The 23,249-nt window shown below is 40.4% G+C and overlaps 1 protein-coding gene across 6 annotated transcripts in view; it reads right to left on the bottom strand.

The window, feature by feature from the left end:
• The window catches only part of CHST8 (carbohydrate sulfotransferase 8), a 765,708-nt gene that overhangs the window by 487,844 nt on the left and 254,615 nt on the right, over positions 1–23,249 (bottom strand). Inside the window, exon 1 of one of the 6 annotated variants that reach the window (XM_056525794.1) lies at positions 22,755–22,842. The exons of the other annotated variants lie outside the window; for them this stretch is intronic. The gene's annotated coding sequence lies outside the window, so the exon portion shown is untranslated. Of the gene's footprint in view, positions 1–22,754; positions 22,843–23,249 lie in introns of those variants that run through there. 6 annotated transcript variants of the gene reach the window in all.

The raw sequence follows: 23,249 nt of genomic DNA, 5'->3' as shown, positions 1-23,249 counted from the left end.
AGAATCCAGAGATTTTACTACATAGTCATAGGCTATGAATATAATCCGCTTCTTCACTTCACACTTTGCTCATTTTCAATAGTTTTACAAATAAGTGTAAATAAGTGGTGAAAAACAGATTTAATTAAAATGGAGCTAAATACCATCCTGAGGATTTTTTTTTTTATTAAAGTTAAAAAAAATTACTTGGTTTTACTTTTCTGTTGCCTAGGAGTTTTTGCTGTTTTTTGTTGTTGCTAACAACAACTTCAAAATAGTTATGTGTTGGTCTGTGTTCTGCCTACATCTATTAAAGAAGATGACCAGTGAAACAAAATGTATCTTCTATCTGCAGAACCCCCCCAGCTCTGCTCAAAGAAATGACATTTTGCATTCAAGCAGGTCAGCTGGTCAAAACACGTCTGCTCCATTCATCTCTATGGGAGAGATGGAGACAGCATTAGTGTGTCTCCGCCTCTCTCAAAGAAATGAATGAATGGGGCATGTTTCCACCAGCTGACGTGCTGAGCAAAAGCAGAGCAGAGTGGGGGCTGAGTCTGGGACCCGTATGGGAGATTGCAGGGGGGCAAAGCGGTAGGACCCCCCGATATCAGACACTTATCCCATATCCTGTGGAAATATATATATATATATATATATATATATATATATATATATATATATAAATAAAAACTTCAATGTATTCATATAGGTGCTACCTGCACATTGTTTGACTTGATAAAATAGTGGTTTGCACTCCTGAGCACCATTTTCTACTAAAGAAGTTGGAGTATAAGTCAGCCAAGTTGTAAGGTACAGCATGCTTACAAATATATGAAAAAACAATGCCTTTTCTACTTTGTGCCCCTGTTACCTAAAGTCAGTGGGTCCAAAATCATCAAATTTGGATTTATGTGTAAGTGGCTTATAGGGGGAGATTTATCAAAACCTCTGGCCAGTAAAGATGCAAAAGCTCCTATATCACTCTTTTCTTACCTCACTGAGGGGTTTGTATTTCACACCGTGTTCTCCTACCTTAAATGAGGATAGGCCCTCCAAACAACATAATTGCTAATCCAGACCAAACTACAATTCTCTTTGTCGGATCCAACTGCCTAGATAGTACCACAACTCAAGCAGTATTTTTAGGGACAAATAGCATTGCTGACAGGCCCTACAGCTTTAGAATGAAGGCACAGGTTATCCATCCATTCAAAAAGACCTGTGGTTTTCAATCAGGGTGCCTACAGCTGTTGCATTAGTTGCAGATTGATCCCTCTCCCACCAAGCAATCCCTCCACCCATTGAAGCAGACAGGCTCCCTGTCATCAACTGACTAGTCAGTCAGGTCTTGGCCGCATTGCAACCTGGAAGAATTCTGAGACAACAGTCATTTTGTATGCTGTAAAAAATAAATATTGGAGTGAAAATCATAAGAATTGTGAGAAAACCATCACACACAGGTACAGACACTATATTATGAACTTCACTAACTTTACAGCCCCTGTAGTATAGTCAAATAAAAATAAATCCTGGAATACCCCTTTAAATTGGTCAGGAAAGTCATAATCCAGTGTAAAGTCTTTAGTCAGTCTAAGTCTTTAGTCAGCTTCAGCTTCAGTCAAGTCTAAATTAAAGTAACAGCATACTTCAAGTTTAACAATTGCCTAAAAGCCTCCATCAGTGGCTGCTCACCAAGTTCACCTACTCCTGTGTAACTTTTACCTCAAGTTTGTACCAAGTAATTGTCTATTGTACAGTGATGGCTGTAAATGTTGGCACCCCTGACATTTTTCAAAAAAATGAAGCATTGCTCACAGAAAAGGATTGCAGCAACACATGTTTTGCTATACACATGTTTATTCCATTTGTGTGTAGTGGAACTAAACAAAAAAAGGGAGGAAAAAAGCAAATTGGACATAATGTCACACCAAACTCCAAAAATGGGCTGGACAAAATTATTGGCTCCCTTAACTTAATATTTGGTTGCACACACTTTGGAAAAAATAACTGAAATCGGTGGCTTCCTATAACCATCAATAACTTTCTTACACCCCTCAGCTGGAATGTTGGACCACTCTTCCTTTGCAAACTGCTCCAGGTCTCTCTTATTGGAAGGGCAATTTTAAGATCTCTAAAACTGGTGTTCAATGGGATTTAGATCTGGACTCATTGCTGGCCACTTTAGAACTCTCCAGCGCTTTGTTGCCATCCATTTCTGGGTGCTTCTTGACTTATGTTTGGGGTCACTGTCCTGCTGAAAGATCCAAGATTTTGGACGAAAACCCAGCTTTATGACCCTGGGCTGTACAACGTAACCCAAAATCCGTTGGTAATCCCCAGATTTAATGATGCCTTGCACATATTCAAGGCACCCAGTGCCAGAGGCAACAAAACAATCCCAAAACATCATTGAACCTCCACCATATTTCACTCTAGGTACTGTGTTCATTTCTTTGTTTTGTAGGCCTCATTCCGTTTTCAGTAAACAGTAGAATGATGTGCTTTACCGAAAAGGTCTAGCTTGGTCTCACCTTTCCACAAGATGTTTTCCCAGAAGGATTTTGGCAAAATGTAGTCTTGCTTTTAATGTCTCTCTGTCAGCAGTGTGGTCCTCCTGGGTCTCCTGCCATAGAATTTAATTTAAATTTCGACAGATATTCAAGCTGTCCTGCAGGCTCAGGGAGCATCAGTGTCAGCGCAAACTATCTTTGGAACTTGTTTGGGGCTGCTTATCCACTATCCTGCGGTGACACCTTTCATACATTTTTCTCTTCTGTCCACACCCAGGGAGATTAGCTACAGTGCCATGGGTTGCAAACTTCTTGATAATGTTGCCCACTGTGGACAAAGGCAAATCTAGATACCTGGAGATGGACGTGTAACCTTGAGATTGTTGATATTTTTCCACAATTTTGGTTCTCAAGTCAGACCGTTCTCTTCTCCTCTTTCTGTTGTCCGTGCTTGGTGTGGCACACACAGACACACAATGCAAAGACTAAGTGAACGTCTCTCTTTTTTATCTGCTTTCACCTGTTTCTTGCCCCAGACGAGTTTAAAGGATCATCACATGCTTGAAACAATTTATTTTTCCACAATTTTGAAAGGATGCCAATAATTTTGTCCAGCCCATTTTTGGAGTTTTGTGTGACATTATGTCCAATTTGCTTTTTTTTTAGGGATCAACCGATAGATAATCTGTGACCTTTCAGGCTGATAGCGGATAACTTATACCGATATTCCAGTATAAGTTATCGGCTATTCCACCACCGCCGCCTCCCCCCCCCCCCCACCACCACCCGGCTCCGCAGAAGCCGCTGCAGATCAATGATTTAAAGCGGGCGCTTTAAATCAATGAACTGCAGCGGCTTTTGTGGGGCCAGAGACGGCCGCCGCTTCTCTCCCCCTGCCTGTCCTGGGATCCTCCCTAGTCCAACCACCACCGCCGCCACTGCCCCACTGCCTTCCACATCCCCGGTTTTATAATTACCTGTTCCCGGTGCCCGCGCTACTGCTGGTTCCAGCGGCATCCTGAGCTGTCACTGTGCGCACTGTGACGCCGCATTGAGAACGTCACTCGTCACTGCGCTGTGCAGAAGTAGCGCGGACCCCGGGCACAGGTAATTATAAAATGGGGGAGGCAATGGGGCGGTAGCCGCAGTCTCGGGCCAGGGAGGCGGGGCATTATCGGCAAGGTAATTGCCAATACCCATAGTGTCCAAAATCGTGAATATCAGCCAAACCCATAATCTGTGGATCCCTACTTTTTTTTCTCCCTTTTTTTGGTTTAGTTCCAATACACACAAAAGGGAATAAACATGTTTTACTGCAATCCTTTTCTGTGAAAAATACTTCATTTTCTAGAAACATTTCAGGGGTGCCAACATTTATATGACTGTATTTTACAGATCTGTTACCATTTTAGTAAAGTTTAAGAGGTTAATGAAATCTTGACATTTTTGGATTTATTTCCCCGCGCCCTGATACAGATGACTGCTTCATTGTAGTCATGGTAAGGGAAGTTCACACAGTACTACAACCACCACCACACTCCTGGCATCACGAACAAAATCACTCCCAGACCAGTATCCTACACATGGTGTTCATCATTTAACCTCAGCTCACTTACAACTTTGGCATAAACACAACCTTAGTCTTACCTTCGTACAACCTGGACACCTCACTACATACAGAGGAAAAGTTGCCAATTTGTCCACAGCAAGTAATTAGTTTGTTTCTTTAATTTCTTAAAAAGGCCTCTAAAAAAATAAAGGAAAAATCTGTTTGCTATGGGCAACTGCTCCACTTTTCCATTGCACTTGTTAAATCTCCCCCATAGCCTCTCAGCTATCCCTTTCTAGGGCTTTATATGTCACCATATGTTCAACAAAAATACTTTATCTAGGACTTTATTTTGCGCCTATTATTTTCCAGCTTTCTTTTTTAAATCTGACAGACAAGCTCTATCCCTTCTAATCTGTTATGTTGTCTTCTCTTTTCGTCTCACACCCTCCAAATGCATTATTAGAAGTGACACCTCCATTTCCATTTCAAAGTTCCCACTTTCGGGATTAGATTCCAATAAGTGATATGGAAATCACTTGTCAAGTCAACTTCTGAACTAATGGATGCACTCCTTTTTCATGTGTTTGGTCCTTTCAGTATCAGCTTGTGCATATAAGCATTCTCTGGCAGGGGTATGACATCCCAATTCATAACCATGAGGAAGACTTAAATAAAAAAAACATTAACAGTCCCGTTCTCTTGTCACAGTCACTTGGCATGTGGGATATGAAGGAAACCTAAATGAAATTTCCTGCATTTCATCCAAGTTCTTAGATCTTTATATTATGGGCGATTTGCTTTCATGTAGTTCACAATGCCAATGTCTAATTGAGCATAGGCGGTAAAGACACAGTAAGAGTACAGAGGACTCCTCTCCCATCTTAGATTGGCAGCTTTACAGCATATCCAGAGAATTCTTAGTAGTTTCCTAGACTAAATATGAATCTTTCAACGGGCAACAATCATTCAACAAACTTTGCATGCATCAATAGTACAAGTGAATATAAGAAACTTTGTAATACAGCAACAAGAAACAAAAAGCAATCCTTTTAGAATAACCTGGACTTCTGCATTGATTACTAATAAAATGTATTTCCATATGATAAGCAAACTGACACTTTCTACCCATTAAACATATAGACTTCTCTCCTTATACTGCTGCTCAGCTACCATGGAATTAACAGGTATAGTCCATCGCAAATATTCATACGCAAAAAATAAGTGGCAGCACTTACTTTTGGATGAATACATTGCAGCGTTTATTGTGGCTCACATGGGAAAGATACAGCACACAAGTCGAAAGCCTTTTTCACTCGGCTCTCTGCAGGGACCTACATAGACAGGCTGGCATCTTGTGTGCTGTAACTTGGCTATGTCAGCCATAATAAACGTTCTGTTTGATTCATATGATGGTGGGGTGCTGCTACTTATTTGTGCTTATGGATATTTACTAATAAAATGTGGCTGAATTGTTCTCCAAGTCACAGTTATAGACAAAAACAATCAAACTGAGGCACTAACAGTAAACAGTTGTAACCTTAATGTCTTTTATCGAGCATATTGTGTGAACATCCACATTGTAGGGAGAAATAGTAAGTAAACCTCTGTGTTAATGACTCCTTCAAGATCTGTTGAGGTGATAAGACTCATAGCATGACAGACAGTATGACAGATGGGAATGCCAATCTTAGTCATACTAAGAAACTACAGATACTAGATCATATATATATATATATATATATATATATATATATATATAGGAGGGGTCAAATATCAAGGACAACTGGGTTCTGAGAAATTCTAAACAAACATTTTGGATTTTTTTTTAAGTCATACAAAATATATACAATAGTGAAGTTATGACAAATCTACAGTGATTACGAGAGTAATACAGTAAAAATCAACGCAAACATATTCATAAATAATGACAAACAAGAATAAATACCTGTAAACTAGGCTAGAAGAGAACACAAGCATATCATAAGACACCAAACGGAAAATAAAAAAATGTATGGCCAGTGTGCCCACAGACAGAACTAGAAGTCTAATACTAAGAAAAATATATAAATAAACTGACATGGTAATCTTCTTCAGAAAAGTAATTTAAGACAAAAAAACTGCCCTAAACAGTTTTGTCTGAAGTGTTCCTTCAAGAAAAAAAAAACTTAAAAGCTTCATGTGAATGGAGTGGTTTCTGCAGCATGTGTACAGATTTGTGTATAGTCCCACTACAATAAATAGAAAAGTCACACAATTTCTCCACCAAATCTGCCATGGTAAATGCACCTTTAACTCCTAAATCTGCATTTGAGAGTTATAATGTTTTACAGGTGCTAAACATATTATAGTCATTTTTAGATGCCAACTATAATCATGGTAACTTTTGCATATTGGAGAATTTATTATTTTTGATATCTACATATTTACAGAAAATCTACTTTTATTTGCCACATAAGACAAATTAATTGTTTGGTGTAAATGTAGCACGAATTATAACATAGTAGTAGATATTATGGGTTTAATTAAGAGATCATGAAACTATTCACTGACAAAAAAGTATATGAAGAAATTGTTGAAAATGTAATACAATTTCCATAAATGGCTCCATGAAATACACATTTGCAGGCTGATTAATAAATACAGGACTACTCAGCGTAATTGACAACTGAGTGACACGGTTCAGCTACATGGAAGGAGGACTGCATGAGGCTGCAACAACAAATTAACTCCTGATTAAATAGTGATTAATTCTAGATTACATAGTGACACAGGGAACCAGTTGCACTGAACACAGTTTTATTTACTTCCAACCTGACAGAGCTTCCATTATCTCAGTAGGTCAGGGAGCGCAGCTCTGCAGCACAGACAACCACTCACTGGCCCATCTCCTCTATCTTGGCTTCCTGTGCAGGTGATGCCAAGCTGAAGCTTCAGCTGCTGAATGAGACCTTGGCTTCCTGCCAAGCTGCTACAACGGTGGCAAATTCCTTCAAATTTGCTGTTTGCATATAAATAATCCCAAATGAACAAGGCTGATTCACTAACATGTCCAGGAAAATAAGGGGGGGGGGGGGGGGATGTTATCAGTGGCAATGTGTCTCTCTGAACTTGTGCAGCTGTAAAAAGATATAAAGTGTAAATCATATATAGTGATATGGATAAAGTATATATTTTTTAGTATTTGTATTGTGACACCAGCATGTTACTTTATAAAATGCTTTAGAGCCCCATGTCTCGTTATTATTGAGAGATCAATCAAAGTTAGAGGAGCAAAATCTCCCTTTTTCTGTGTGCTAGGTATGGGAGCCATGGTAGCCGCTAGACTTTGGATGTGAGTGCAGTAAAATTGTCAATTAGATATAGAGGTAATAAACACAAAAAATGTCATATAAAGGCTAGACATAGTTTTATTCTTCATAAACCACTTATTCTGAAAAGTCACCTAAAAAGACAGTTACACTTGAAAGTACTACATAAGATGCCACAATGAGTTACCTATGGAGGAGCCCTCAGGGGTACAATTTATCCAACTGTCCAAAGAACCATAGTAAAAACATGAAACATTGATGCTTTGACAAGCAGCAGATTATGAAATGTTTAATTTAATCGGTTGGACATAAGACAAAGAAACAACAAAAAAACAAAATGAAAAAAAAAATAAAAAATTAGAGATCCTAGTTAAACAACAGTTATTTCTGCTAAAACTACATTTCTGCTTGTCAGGTTTCAGACAGTTCAATGTTGTATAGTTGTATGCAGAGTTATGGCATGGCAGACTGAAGGCATTTTACTGTACTGGGTATTATTGGTTTAAAATCTTTAAGGAATCATTGAGTTGTAATTTTATTTGCTAACAATGGAAAGTAAAGAAAATCCTTGTAATCCCCCGCCATCTGTGGTGTCAGACATGCACTGTTCACCCTAGCGAATTCCAGATGGAGAAATGCTGGCATGTGTATCCTAATGTATCCCATGCTGATACAGTAAAATGAAGGGGAGGGGGCGCTATTCTCCTACCAGGCAGGAGGGGTTACATTCAATGTATCGGCAAAGAGCTCTGTAGATCATGATCTGAGTCAGGTACCACATTCTTACTAGGACAAGTGCTTGACTGAATTGAAAGTCACTACAATATAGTGCAGTATGTCTGCGCATAGCACAGATCAATACTTAATATCAAGGATAGGCTTGAACAAAACATGATCTGCTGCCAAATTACAAATGACAGGGTGTTGGTGTTCGGGAAAAATACCATATAAGGGTGCATTCCCACGTGGCGTATTTTGCTGCGTATTTGCTGCGTATTTGGTGCTGCGTATTTTCCTACCCATTGACTTCAACAGGGAAAATAAAATACGCAGCAGCAAATACGCAGCAAATACGCCGTGTGGGAATGTACCCTAAAAGAGCATGGGTCCAACATTTGGAGTTGACTCTATAATAGCATTTTGAGGAGCTCTATTATCTATGAATAAAATGTAAAAACAAAACTGGAACACACTGGGTGAAATGGCAAGACGGTGACTGGTCTTAACTTTTGGGTGAGATAGGGAGATAATGGGGGGGATAATGTGCTAGTTTTAAATACAAGGGAAACACAGTGTCAGCAGAGGCAGGAGGGTCAGAATATCTTTAAAACTGCAGTTTTATTTAATCAACAATCAGGTGGTTTGGCAGTGTAGCCTTTGTTGCTTGACAAACCCTGCAAACAACTTCCATGGGGGAAAGCTGCCGAGTTGCCCATAACAACAAGATGGTTTCTTTCATTCTTCAGAGGCCTTTTCGAAAATGAAAGAAGCGATCTGATTGGTTGCTATAGGCAACTCAGCAACTTTTGCTCTGGACAGGTTTTGATAAATCTTCCCCCATGTGTTTTGGCACTTTCCTTAGACAATGTGACCAATTTACTACTTGAATTGATGCAAATTTTGGCATAATTTGCACCAAAACATTTGGGGAGATTTATCAAACCTTATTCAGAGGAACAGTGGAGCAGTTACCCAAAGCAACCAATGAGATTCTAGATTTCTTTTATGAAAGGCCTTATTAAAAATGAAAGTTGGAATCTGATGGGTTCAAATGGGCAACTGTTCCACTGTCCCTGTGCACAAGGTTTTATAAATCTTCCCCATTATGTTTTTCAAACACTATTTGATAAGATAGATGCTAAGAATTACACATGAAAATGAGTAATTCCCATTATGTCCAAATTTAAAAAATATCCAGTTTTATTCAAAAATGTTAAAAATGTCCATGTGGACTACAAAAAAAATACAACAAACACCTGCACATTTTGATATTTTCAAGGCTCGGACTAATAACCTACCTTCACCTTCACCCGTGTTATGCATGCCCACCCAAAAAGGTTAACCCTTTGAAGTATGATATATCTAGAGTGTAAGGCAGCTTTATTAAACCTGCTGCAGTATGTCATTTCTGACTGAAGTGTTATCTTAAAGGGGTACTCCAGTGGAAAACTTTTTTTTTAATTAACTCAACTGGTGCCAGAAAGTTAAACAGATTTGTAAATTACTTCTAGTTAAAAATCTTAATCCTTCCAGTACTTATCAGCTGCTGTACACTACAGAGGAAGTTCTTTTCGAATTTATTTTCTGTCTGACCACAGTGCTCTCTGCTGACACCTCTGTCCAGGTCAGGAACTGTTCAGAGCAGAAGAGGTTTGTTATGGGAATTTTCTCCTGCTCTAGACAGTTCCAGAAATGGACAGAGGTGTCAGCAGAGAGCACTGTGGTCAGACAGAAAAGAAATTCATAAAGAAAACAACTTCCTCTGGTTGAGCATTCAGCAGATGATAAGTACTTGAAGGGTTAAGATTTTTTTAATATAAGTAATTTACAAATCTATTTAACTTTCTGGCACCAGTTGATTGAAATGGTTTTCCACTGGCGTACCCTTTTAAACAGAAGTCCCCTACAAGTCTTCAGTAAACTAAGTGGATTGTGACAAGATTTGCCAAGACTATTTTTATCTTTTTTTTTAGAAATAAATCTACACTGTAAAATCTCCTTGCTATATTTACTTTTATATTAACTTACATTAAAGTTTACATTTCTCAGCCACTTTACAGTAATAGATTTCCGTTTTTGTAAAAAAAAAAAAAAAAAAATCTTACACAAATGTCAAGGTTTGTCTTATTGGCAGCTACTAATTGTACAAGGCGTTATTGGGACGCACAAATAACGAAACAGATGCTGGTTTTGCTCTTTTTAAACCGAAATATGTATAGATTTTCTTGCCACCTACATAGAATTGCCTTTTAGCAGCTGCCTAGTAATGCAAATTGATTGCATCTGGCTGAGATCATTAGCCTGCAAAGAATATGGAATATCAAATCTGGCACAGAGACGTTTGATGCCAACGGTGGCTGCAGGGAAAGCGGATAGATCACATTATTAGATCTGCATTAAGTGGTTTCCAAGTGACAAAACCTTAATCACAAATAATGCTCACAATGATCAGTCCACGTGGAAACCAGACATGGACAGAAAACACCGGTGTGAGACTAAGGGTATAAAGGTCAGATTAATTCCTTAAAGGGGTACTCCACCAAAAAATATCTTATCCCCTATCCAAAGGGTAGGGGATAAGAGGTCTGATGGCGGGGGTCCCGCCACTGGGGACCCCCACAATCTCTGGGCCGGCAGCGGCGGCATCTGGAACACAGAAGCTTAGAGCTTCCGTGTTTGTGACATCACAACATGCCTCTTCTATTCATGTCTGTTGGAGGGGGGTGACGGCTACTACTTAGCAAGTCATGCCTCTTCCTATAGACATGGATGGAGGGGGCGTGGCGGGTGTAGTCGCCTGTCATCCGGCGGGGAGCAGAGTTCGTTTTGTGCACGGATGACCGAGGTGCCGCACAGGAGATCCTTTGAATAGGGGATAAGATGTTTTTCGTCGGAGAACCCCTTCAAAGGAACCTGTCACAATGAACTCTCTGTCCTACCTGTGGGCAAGGGGTTACAGTGCAGGAGTAGTTGATCAGAGATATATATATATATATATATATATATATATATATCATTTTGTTTCTTCTGCAATATATAAGAAAACATACAGTCTGAAGAAAGAAAAAAATAAATAAAATTTTCATATACCATATATTTTCATATATCACAATATACATAGGGGGAGATTTATCAAGACCTGTGCAGAGGAAAAGCTGACCAGTTGCACATAGCAACCAATCAGATCGCTACTTTCATTTTTAAAAAGGCCTCTGGAAAATGAAAGCAGCGATGTGATTGGTTGCTATGGGCAACTCAGCAACTTTTCCTCAGCACAGGTTTTGATAAATCTCCCCCATTGAGTTTTTTTGTTTTATATCAAAATAAGTAAAATGCAATATTAGTTAAAGGAGAATACAAAAAGGAGAACGGACCCGATACACCAGGACTTGCTCAGAACTTGAGGGAAAGGAGAATATTTTTTGTATCCTTATGTAATGCCATGTACCATACCTTTATCTGTTTTACCTATAGTGTTCTTTTAACCCATTAAAGGGGTTATCCAGGATTAGAAAGATGGCACCACATCTGTACTCAGGTTGTATGTAGTAGTGCAGCTCAGTTCTACTGAAGGATATTATACCATACACAACCTAAGGACAGCTGGGGGGTTTGGAAGAATTACGTTTTTCTATTTTTCTATTAATGGAAAACTCATTTAACCCCTTAAGGACACAGGGCGTACATGTACATCCTGTGCTAGCTTCCCTTCTATGACACGCATTCAGAAGCTATTAGCCGCAGGAACCTGTGGCTAGTGCCAGATATGACCGATCAGGGTGATGCCCGGCATTAATTCCTTCGACCCTGCGATCAAAGTTGATTGCTATGTCTAAAATAAAATTTTAAAAAAACTAATCCCTGATGCCCAATGGACTTGATCGAGACAAGGATGCCCAAAGGATGCCCAATGGACTTGATCGAGACGAGATTGTCTCAATCAGCTGAGAGGACCATGGGAGGGCCCTTACCTGCCTCCTCACCGCCCGATCGACGCTCCAATCCTCCAGTCAGCTATGGCAGGTTGGATCAATGGAGCGCCCATAACACTGATCAATGCTGTTCTATGGAGCAACATTGAACAGTATATGCAATCAGAAAATTGCATGTAATAGTCCCCTATGGAGACTAAATAATAGTTTAAGGAAAAAAAAAAAAAAAAAAAAAGGAAAACAAAGAGTAGTTAAAGGAGTAGTCCAGTGGTGATTCAGTGGTGAGCAACTTATCCCCTATCATAAGGATAGGGGATAAGTTGCAGATCGCGGGGGGTCCGACCGCTGGGGCCCCCTGCGATCTCCTGTACGGAGCCCCGACAGCCCGCTGGAAGGGGGCGTGTCGACCTCCGCACGAGGCGGTGGCCGACACGCCCCCTCAATACAACTCTGTGGCAGAGCCGAAGCGCTGCCTTCGGCAATCTCCGGCTCTGCCATAGAGATGTATTGAGGGGGCGTGTCGGCCGCCGCCTCGTGCGGGGGTCGACACCCGCTATCTGGCCGGAGAGCCGGGGCCCCGTACAGAGAGATCGCAGGGGGCCCCAGCGGTCGGACCCCCCGCGATCTCAAACTTATCCCCTATCCTTAGGATAGGGAATAAGTTTTTCACCACTGGACTACCCCTTTAATAAATGTGAATTAACAACTTACCTAATAGTTTGAATCATCCCTCCCCCTTGTCCCATTTATAAAAAAAAAATTATGTAAATAAAATAAAGCCTATATAATTTGGGTATCATTGTAATCATATGGACCTACCCCATGAAGGTGATCTGTCATTTTTACTGAAAAGTGCACTGGGTAGAAACTGAAGCCAAAATATTTTTCAATTTTGCCCCACAAATCTTTTTTTTTTTTTCGCAGTAGAATTTGTGGTGAATCGATTGATATCATTACAAAGTAAAATTGGTGGCGTAAAAAACAAGCCCTTATATGATAAATTGAAAGAGTTATGATTTTTAGAAGGCGAGGCTGAACTAAAGTGCAAAAATGGAAAAAAAATAAGACCTTAAGGGGTTAATTACTGAGAGAATGTTTGTTTTTGTTTTTCCTTCTGCTTTCCAAGAGCACAGAACTCTCTTACTTTTCTATCAATCATGCCATAAGGGTTTGTTATTTTGTGGGATGCATTGTAAAACAAAGAAAATGTAAAAGAAAACTAAATTATCCAGCAGCTCTTTATATGGAACTGTATAAAAGGCTTTGCTAAAGTCGACACACAATAATTCTTCCTCTTTCAACTCCCCTTATAATGGTAACCAACCTGCTGATAACCAACTATGCAGGGCCATTAAAGGGTAGTCCAGGGTGCTTATGATCCAACCGCACTATACTAGTGAAAGCCTTCACAAACTTTTTCACATGCCACAAAAGGTACCACAACAATTTGACAGCATGGATTATTAGCAGCCACACCAGGACTGATGACATTTTTCATATACCAAAACACTGTTTTACAGCGTTGTAGAATGGTGATAAGAAAATTATTTTTTCACCTAAATTTTGTGTCTCTTTCTCTCTATAAGTAGGTAATATATAGTACAGATTTGAGACGGATTTAATATATAGACAGATTTGATTGTGAGGTAATTTTTTTTTAAAGATTAATTATAGAAGTGTTATCGAACATTCAGAATTTGTTATTCACCCACAGTACAGGTGTATATTGGCCAAAGTTTTCTTTTTCATAATACACCATAATGTCCAAGTCACACTGTATTATTGGGTCCATTATGCACTTGTGTGAACCTGTCTAAAATGTATGTAACGTGTAATCATAGTTTGATTCATGTTAATGGCCTAAAAATAAGTTTTGCTTAGGTAAAGAAAAAAAAAGTATGTTTAAAAATGCAAAAATAGAACAAACACAAATATATAAGTGATTTTTTTTTATCTTTTAAATAACTTTCCAGGCACCCACATTATCCCTCCTCTAACTGTTTCTTTTTTTATAAATAATATATAATAAATATGCTTTCGTTCTTGTGCATTGGTTTTATTTTCAAACAGTGAGAGTTATGGAATACAGCAAAGGCTGGCCAATTTACATAAGAGCTAACTCCCATTTATTAAAGTTCTTATAAGTTTATGCACTCTGTGGATATTCCATTTATAATAGTTTGTACCTCCTAACTATACACACATTTGATGATATGTAAATTTTTGTAGATGGATTGCACAATCTTATTGTTTTTCTAAGTGATGCCCCTGAGTAACCATGCCCAAATGGGCTATTAATTGATGTCCTCATATTTATTGGATTGTGATCACATTTGATATATGCTTGAAAAAGACGTCATTGAGTAGGTAGAAACGTTGCACTCCTGTACTTTTTGGGATGGGTGAATACATTTTTATCGGATCACTGAAGTGCTGTCTTTTGCCTCTGTATCTGAATTCTGGAGTTGGAGAGACCATTCGTCGAGTCTCTGACAGGCTGGGCATCAGCTTGTATTATCCTTGGGTTAGAAGCCTAACACTGTGCCACTTTATTTCTGAATATTTGGGGGGGGGGGGGGGGGGGTGGGAATTATAGTGAAACCTCACTGCCTTTCAGTGCGTTACCTGCAATGGTTCCCACCTACATACATTCTTGTTGCATGTATATTGGTAGTGAAATATCTGCATATGCAGTAACAGATACTGTGCACATGTTAACCTATTACCAAGATTACCTATTAATTTGTAAAAGGATTATCACCTAAAGGCATCTCAGTGACACTACTTGAAATGCGTCTAACCTATAGCCTAATATCTGCACCTTATCCATAAGTGTATATCACTTCCAACAGACTGTATCTGCTATATTCCATTTTCAACAGCTGGATGCCCGCGATTCTGGGACCACTGCTGCATGCGCGCTGTTAGCGCTTCATTCACACGTGCAACCTGCACCACCTGTTTCCCGCATCTACTCACAGCCCCGGTCGGCAGAGTCACTCCTGGATATCATCTCTTCCAAAGGCCGGACGTTTCCCGTGCCAGCCCAGGACACTCGGAGCCCCCGGAGACTCAGCCACTCACCCAGCATACCACCCAGGCGGGTACCGCTATCTAAAGTGCCGGACGCAGCCGTGCCAGCCCGGACCTGAGGTTTCAGAAGGAGAGGGAGTGGTGCTGTGCACCGAGACCTCACACTTTCACCGCTGACAGTGTTTGCTACATTGTCTCCAGTATTAAGAAAGTCACAACAAAGTTGCAACTTTGACAGGACATCAATCAGAAGCATATAACCGCTATTTATCACTGAACACTTGTCTATGAACTCTGATACAATTGGAGACTTTCCACTGTAGCTACTGTTGCTACATTTGTTGCTATACTCTGGATATACCTGAACTAATTGGGACTTTTACTCTGGATATACTTTGTGGATTTTCTGTGGAATTATCTCTTCGGAGTCTGATTAACCTCTTAAGGACCCAGGGCGTATGGATACGCCCTCACACCCTGGGCCTTAAGGACCCAGGGCGTATCCATACGTATCCATGGCGTTTTCCGGTCTCTGCCGCGCGCCGGGCAGAGATCGGAACTGGATGCCTGCTGAAATCCTTCAGCAGGCATCCAGGGCAAACGCCGAGGGGGGCCATGTAGGGAAATCGCCCTTGCGATCTGCGGTGATACCGGGCTGATCGGGTCTCTGGGACCCGACCGCCCGGTAATTTCGCATGATCCCGGCTGTCACAGACAGCCAGGACCATGCTAACGTATAGGAGCGAGGTGACAAGCCGGCCACCTCCTCCTATACCCTGCGATCTGTTGGTTAGTTAACCGACCAATCGCAGGGGGGGGCGGCTACTTCCTCCCGTCCTGCCCGGCTCCTGAAAGTCCGGAGAGGACGGGAGGAAGACCGGAGGACGCGGCGGGGGACAGGGGAGTGCTGGGGACCAGCCCCGGTACTTACCTCGTCCCTGAAGACCCAGATCCCTGCGATGAAGATGGCGGCGGCGGCGACAGGTGAGTTTATCTTCCGCCGCGGTCGGGCCCTTTACAGCAATGCATGTCGCCGTAAAGCGACATGCATTGCTGTAATGGGACCCTGTAAACTACAACTCCCAGCATGCCCAGACAGCCCTTGGCATCTGGGCATGCTGGGAGTTGAAGTTTTGCAACATCTGGAGGTCCACAGTTTGGAGACCACTGTGCCCTTCCAGATGTTGTAAAACTACACATCCTCAGCATGCCCTTACTGTCCAGGCATGCTGGGAGTTGTAGTTCTGTAACATCTGGCCCTTCAGATGTTGCAGAACTACAACTCCCAGCATGCCTGGACAGTTTTGGCATACTGGGAGTTGTAGTTTTGCAACATCTGGAAGGGCACAGATTGTGAACCACTGTATTAGTGGTCTGCAAACTGTAGTCCTCCAGATGTTGCAAAACTACAACTCCAAACATGCTGGGAGTTGTAGTTCGGCAACATCTGGCTCTAAAGATGTTGCCGAACTACTACTCCCAGCATGCCTGAGAATGTTTGGGAGTTGTGGTTTTGCAACAGCTGGAGGCACACTGGTTGGGAAACATTGTCTATTTCCTAACTCAGTGTTTCCCAACCCGTGTGCCTCCAGCTGTTGCAAAACTATAACTACCAGCATGCACTGATAGACTGTGCATGCTGGGAGTTGTAGTTTTGCAACAGCTGGAGGTCCCCCCCTGTGAATGTACAGGATACATTCACATGGGCAGGGGGCTTACAGTGAGTATCAGGCTGCAAGTTTGCGATGCAGCAAATTTTGCGCGGCAGCTCAAACTCGCAGCGGGAAACTCGCTGTAACCCCCCGCCCATGTGACTGTACCCTAAAAACACTACACTAACACAAAATAAAAGTAAAAAACACTACATATACACATACCCCTACACAGCCCCCCTCCCCTCCCCAATAAAAATGAAAAATGTCTGGTACGCCACTGTTTCAAAATGGAGCCTCCAGCTGTTGCGAAACAACAACTCCCAGTATTGCTGGACAGCCGTTGACTGTCCAAGCATGCTGGGAGTTTTGCAAAAGCTGGAGGCACCCTGTTTGGGAATCACTGGCGTAGAATACCCCTATGTCCACCCCTATGCAAATACCTAATTTAGGCCTCAAATGCGCATGGCGCTCTCACTTTGGAGCCCTGTCGTATTTCAAGGCAACAGTTTAGGGTCACATATGGGGTATCGCCGTACTCGGGAGAAATTGCCTAACAAATTTTGGGGGGCTTTTTCTCCTTTCACCCCTTATGAAAATGTGAAGTTGGGGTCTACACCAGCATGTTAGTGTAAAAAAAAATTTTTTTTACACTAACATGCTGGTGTTGCCCTATACTTTTCATTTTGACAAGAGGTAAAAGGGAAAAAAGCCCCCCAAAATTTGTATTGCAACTTCTCCCGACTACGGAGATACCCCATAAGTGGGCGCAAAGTGCTCTGGGGGCGCACAACAAGGCCCAGAAGGGAGAGTGCACCATGTACATTTGAGGTGATTTGCACAGGGGTGGCTGATTGTTACAGCGGTTTTGACAAACGCAAAAAAAAAAAAACCACATGTGACCCCATTTCGGAAGCTACACCCCTCACGGAATGTAATGAGGGGTACAGTAAGAATTTACACCCCACAGGTGTCTGACAGATCTTTGGAACAGTGGGCTGTGCAAATTAAAAATGTTGTACAGACCACTGTTCCAAAGATCGGACAGACACCAGTGGGGGCAAATGCTCACTGTACCCCTTGTTACATTCCTCAAGGGGTCTAGTTTCCAAAATGGTATGCCATGTGGGTATTTTTTGCTGTCCTGGCACCATAGGGGCTTCCTATATGGGACATGCCCCCGAGCAAAATTTGCTCTCAAAAAGCCAAATATGACTCCTCCTCTTCTGAGCATTGTAGTTCGCCCGTAGTGCACTTCAGGTCAACTTATGGGGTACCTCCATACTCAGAAGAGATGGGGTTACAAATTTTGGGGGGTATTTTCTGCTATTAACCCTTGCAAAAATTTGAAATTTGGGGGGAAACACATTTTAGTGACATTTTATTTTATTTTTTTACATATGCAAAAGTCGTGAAACACCTGTGGGGTATTAAGGCTCACTTAATTCCTTGTTACGTTCCTCAAGGGGTCTTGTTTCCAAAATGGTATGGCATGTGTTTTTTTTTTTTTGCTGTTCTGGCACCATAGGGGCTTCCTAAATGCAACATGCCCCCCCAAAAACCATTTCAGAAAAACGTACTCTCCAAAATCCCCTTGTCACTCCTTCGGTTCTGAGCCCTCTACTGCGCCCACCGAACACTTTACATAGACATATGAGGTATGTGCTTACTCAAGAGAAATTGGGCTACAAATATAAGTATACATTTTCTCCTTTTACCCCTCGTAAAAATAAAAAAATTGGGTCTACAAGAACATGCGAGTGTAAAAAATGAAGATTGTGAATTTTCTCCTTCACTTTCCTGCTATTCCTGTGAAACACCTAAAGGGTTAAAAGGCTGACTGAATATCATTTTGTATACTTTGGGGGGTGCAGTTTTTATAATGGGGTCATTTGTGGGGTATTTCTAAGATGAAGACCCTTCAAATCCACTTCAAACCTGAACTGGTCCCTGAAAAATAGTGAGTTTGGAAATTTTGTGAAACATTGGAAAATTGCTGCTGAACTTTGAAGCCCTCTGGTGTCTTCCAAAAGTAAAAACTTGTCAATTTTATGATGCAAACATAAAGTAGACATATTGTACATGTGAAAAAAAAATTTAATATTTTGAATATCCATTTTCCTTACAAACAGAGAGCTTCAGAGTAAGAAAAATGCAAAATTTTCAAATTTTTCATTAAGAAAGGATGCAAGTTACAAATTTTTTTTACCACTATGTTAAAGTAGAATATGTCACGAAAAAACAATCTCGGAATCAGAATGATAACTAAAAGCATTCCAGAGTTATTAATGTTTAAAGTGACAGTGGTCAGATGTTAAAAAAATGGCCGGGTCCTAAGGTGTAAAATGGCTGGGTCCTTAAGAAGTTAACCTTTTAAATCATTTCCTGTAAAATAAAATCACAAAAATCATAGAAAATTGTCTACACTAAATTCAAATGTACCCCAGATATGATATTTGGTCTAGTGAATGCTCACATTTGCTGGCTGAGAGCTACAAAACAACTGTGAGAGATGGAAATTCAAAGTATAATGATGGCCCTTTTTGTAAGAGAACATTCCTGAAGCATTTGGAAACCTGGAACTGTGTCTACAATTAGGTTCAATAGATGACTATGCTAGAAGAAAACATTTCAGGCTGTCTATTTGTATATAAAGATTGGTGGTAGCCAGGAGACCTCAGTACAACTCTGGGACAGCTAAGCTAAAAAAACAAAAAAATAAATTGACTCTTAAAAGCTTAATTGTCAACCACAGAATCATCATTATAAACTGGCAAATTCAAAGCAGACTCAAAGTAATGCTTAAAGCAAATGGCCTATTATTCTCTACATGGAAATCAAAGCTTGTTACACAAAGCATTAGATATGTTGTTACCATTGTAACAAGAAAAGATCCCAATTAGTAGACAAAGCAAATTAATTCTCAGCAGTGACTTCAATTCACATGAAGACAATGTATGTCATCATAAAGGAATACCATAAATAAACTGGAGATATATATATATATATATATATATATATATATCACACATACACATAAAAACCTCTCCAAAAGACCACCTCTTACCCAGACAAGAATTTCATTTGACAGTTTATCCTAGGCAAGACAACACCAGAGTGGCTTAGGGACAACTATATGGATATCATTGAGCGGCCCAGTGAGACCCTGACTTGAACCCAATTGAACATCTCTGGAGAGACCTGAAAGTTTTTGGAGGTACCATGATACATATAAAAGATCCATTATGATCAATTCAGGTTTTTTTTTTGTTTTATAAAATATTGTGGCATGTTACACTATTTTATTAAAAAAGCAACAGAATCCTGAAAGAACTATAGGGGGAGATTAATTATTGGAACATCAGAGAGGCTGCCCATAGCAACCAATCCGATGCCAGATCTGATGAAAAGTGAAAGCTGGAATCTGATTGGTTGTTATGGGATACTACTCTGCTCCTGTGCGCAAAGTTTGATGATTCTCCCTTATGGCTCTGTTTACAAGTGTTTGTTTATTTATTTTAATCATAATTAAGTATGATATCCTTGGAATCGTACTGACCTATAGAATAAAGTTAGCATGTCAGATTCACCATATTGTGAACTCTGGAAATAATATTGCCCCACAAAAAAAAAAAAATATATATATATATATATATTTTTTTTTTTTTTATGATGAAATTAAGTAATAAAGTGCACCCATGAAAATAATATCGCTGTCAGTGGAAAAATAAAGTTATGGGTCTGAGAACGTGAGGAAGAAAACAGAAGCAAAAAAAAAAAAAAAAAAAAAAAAAAAAAAAGCTTTTTGCTGGGTCATAAAGGTTTTGTTTTTTTTTAATAAAAAAAAAAAACGCACACACACACACACACACACACACCACTAGGGGTCTCCATACCAAGCAGAGCACAATCCTGTTGAGCTGCAAAATCCTCTTTGTCCAAGCTGAAGCATAGGCTAGGACAAATTCCAGTAAGTGAGGGTGGGTCTAGCATTTTTCTGTGCTCACTCCTGTCCTATCAGACTATTGTCCGAAAACAGAGAGGTGGGGTGACGGAGCAGCCTGTAGTGATTGGATGAAGAGACCCAGCACATCACAGCAGACTCAGGGAGGAAGAGGAGTCATGCAGAGGGATGCTATGCCCCTTCCAGAGCACAGGATGACAAACCAAGTGAGCAACAGAAAAAAGGCATTTGTGAGAGAAATATGGGTGTTAGACACTTAAAAATATGCTCATGATCAAGTTTAGATACGGAGTCATATTTTATTTATTTTTTTATGTGGAATACGACAGGTATTCTTTAACTGAAGGAGGGACCTGCAATTGCTGCTTTAAACAGTGGTAAGTCCAGATGCAGACCATAATTGTCGGTGAATCGCAAGCACTAGTGATTTAGTCATGCCATTTACTCAGCACAGTGACTGCAGCTGAATTTTAATTGCCATTTTCTGATGGCAACATTGTTATTTTTCTGTATACTAGGCTGTTTGAGGGCTAATTTTTATTTTTTACGGAATTTGTTTGAATTGGTGCCACTTTGGTATTTATCGGACTATTTGATCGGTTTTTACTTAAGTTTTTCTGGGGTATATGATAAAAGAAAACAATTCTGGGGTTTGGAATTTTTTTTTACATTTACGTGGTTCACCATACAGGATAAATAATGTTTTACTGTATTTTAATAGTTACACACACAGCCATACCAAGTAAGTTTATTTTTATGGTGGGTGATTTAAAGTTTAAATATGGATTGAGTTAATGGGTGTTTTTTAAACTTTTATTTAACTTTTATTAAACTTTTTTTTTTTTAATCAATTACAGAGCCGCAGATAGTACAGGAGGAGAGGTAAGCACTCTGGCTACCTCAGCAGTGGATCGCTTCCTTAGGAGCATACTGTATCTGATAAGTACTGGAAGGGTTAGGATTTTTAAATATAAGTAATATACAAATCTGTCTGTTAAAAGGAGTACTCCAGTGGAAATGTTTTTTTTAAATGAACTGGTGCCCAAAAGTTAAAGGGGTACTCCGCTGCCCTGTGTCAGAAGCTCCACTCCCCAGCGTCCGGAAGTTTATTGTTCCGGACACTGTATGCGGACTTCCGTGTTCAGGGCCGCCCCCTTCGTGACGTCACGCCAGCCCCCTCAGCGAAAGTCTATGGAAAGGGGGCGTGATGGCCGTCATGCCCCCTTCCCATAGACTTTCGTTGAGGGGGCGGCCGTGACGTCACGAAGGGGGCGGGCGTGATGTCACGAGGGACGGCCCTGAACACGGAAGCCCGCACACAGGGTCCGGAACAATAAACTTCCGGACGCTGGTGAGCGGAGCTTCTGACACAGGGCAGCAGAGTACCCCTTTAAATAGCTGTGTAAATTAGTTCTATTTAAAAATATTAAATAGGTACTCCACTGGCCAGCGTTCGGAACATTTAGTTCTGAATGATGTGTGTGTGCTGCAGGGGTTGGCCACTCCACCTCGTGACATCATGCCATGCCCCTTGTGCCGTCACACCACACCCCCTCAATGCAGGTCTATGGGAGTGGTGTGACCAGAGAAGGAGCAAAACCCAACAGCAAACCTCTCCTGCTCTGGACAGTTCCTGACAAAGACAGAGGTGTCAGCAGAGAGCACTGTGGTCAGACAGAAAAGAACAACTCAATTTTACTCTGTAGTATACAGCAGCTGATAAGTACTGGAAGGATTAAGATTTTAAAACATAAATAATTAACAAATCTGTTTAAACTTTTTGGCACCAGTTGATTTTGAATTTTTTTTTTCCACCAGAGTACCCCTCTAACTTATTTGGCACCAGTTGACTTGAAAACATTTTCTTTCCTTCGGAGTACCCCTAATGGGTTAAAGTTTGCAGAGTCTGCAGATCCTGAAGTTGAATTAGTTTAATTAAAATGCAACTGTCACCTGGGTATGAGGTATGAAAAATTGTAGCGAAACACAAAAGTATTAATCACCAAAAATAGAGGTACATTCATTACACAAGGCAAGGCATTGGGTAGTCAATTACCTACAGAAAATGACAGCTAAACCTATAATACTAATTCTACTGTACTTGTCTATCAGCAGGTAGAAATACACCGCCATCCAATGTACCCCAATAGGAATTCACTGTATTTGTTCTCAAAATACTTCTCTTTGATCTCTCTGTTAGCCTGGTTTTAAAAGAAAAAATATATATACATTAAACAAACAACAGGCCACAAACAAAGCCCAGCATTGTTCCCATTGTCAGTCCGCGGCATGCAGTTAGCAATTTTTGAAAAGCAGTGAGCTTCATCTTAAGCCTTTATATGTATTTTTCAACAAGAGGAAAACGTGCTTCCTTGTGATGCTCTGGAACATAGAATTAAAGAAACCCACCATATGACAATTGGAAAAGCGCAATCACAAGACAACAATGTCTTTGCATCAATTTATCTGCAAGCAGAAAATAAAAATAAAAAACACAAATGAAACAAGCCATACAATATCCTATTATTGATATTTATATGCATCATAATGTAACAAACATTTGTAACGTGATTGGATCTCACTGTGAATATTTCAT

This window comes from Hyla sarda, chromosome 6 (assembly GCF_029499605.1).
Source record: "Hyla sarda isolate aHylSar1 chromosome 6, aHylSar1.hap1, whole genome shotgun sequence".
Classification (NCBI taxonomy): domain Eukaryota; kingdom Metazoa; phylum Chordata; class Amphibia; order Anura; family Hylidae; genus Hyla; species Hyla sarda.
The sequence above is the reverse complement of the archived record's forward strand: the minus strand, read 5'-3'. Positions and strand labels throughout refer to the sequence as shown.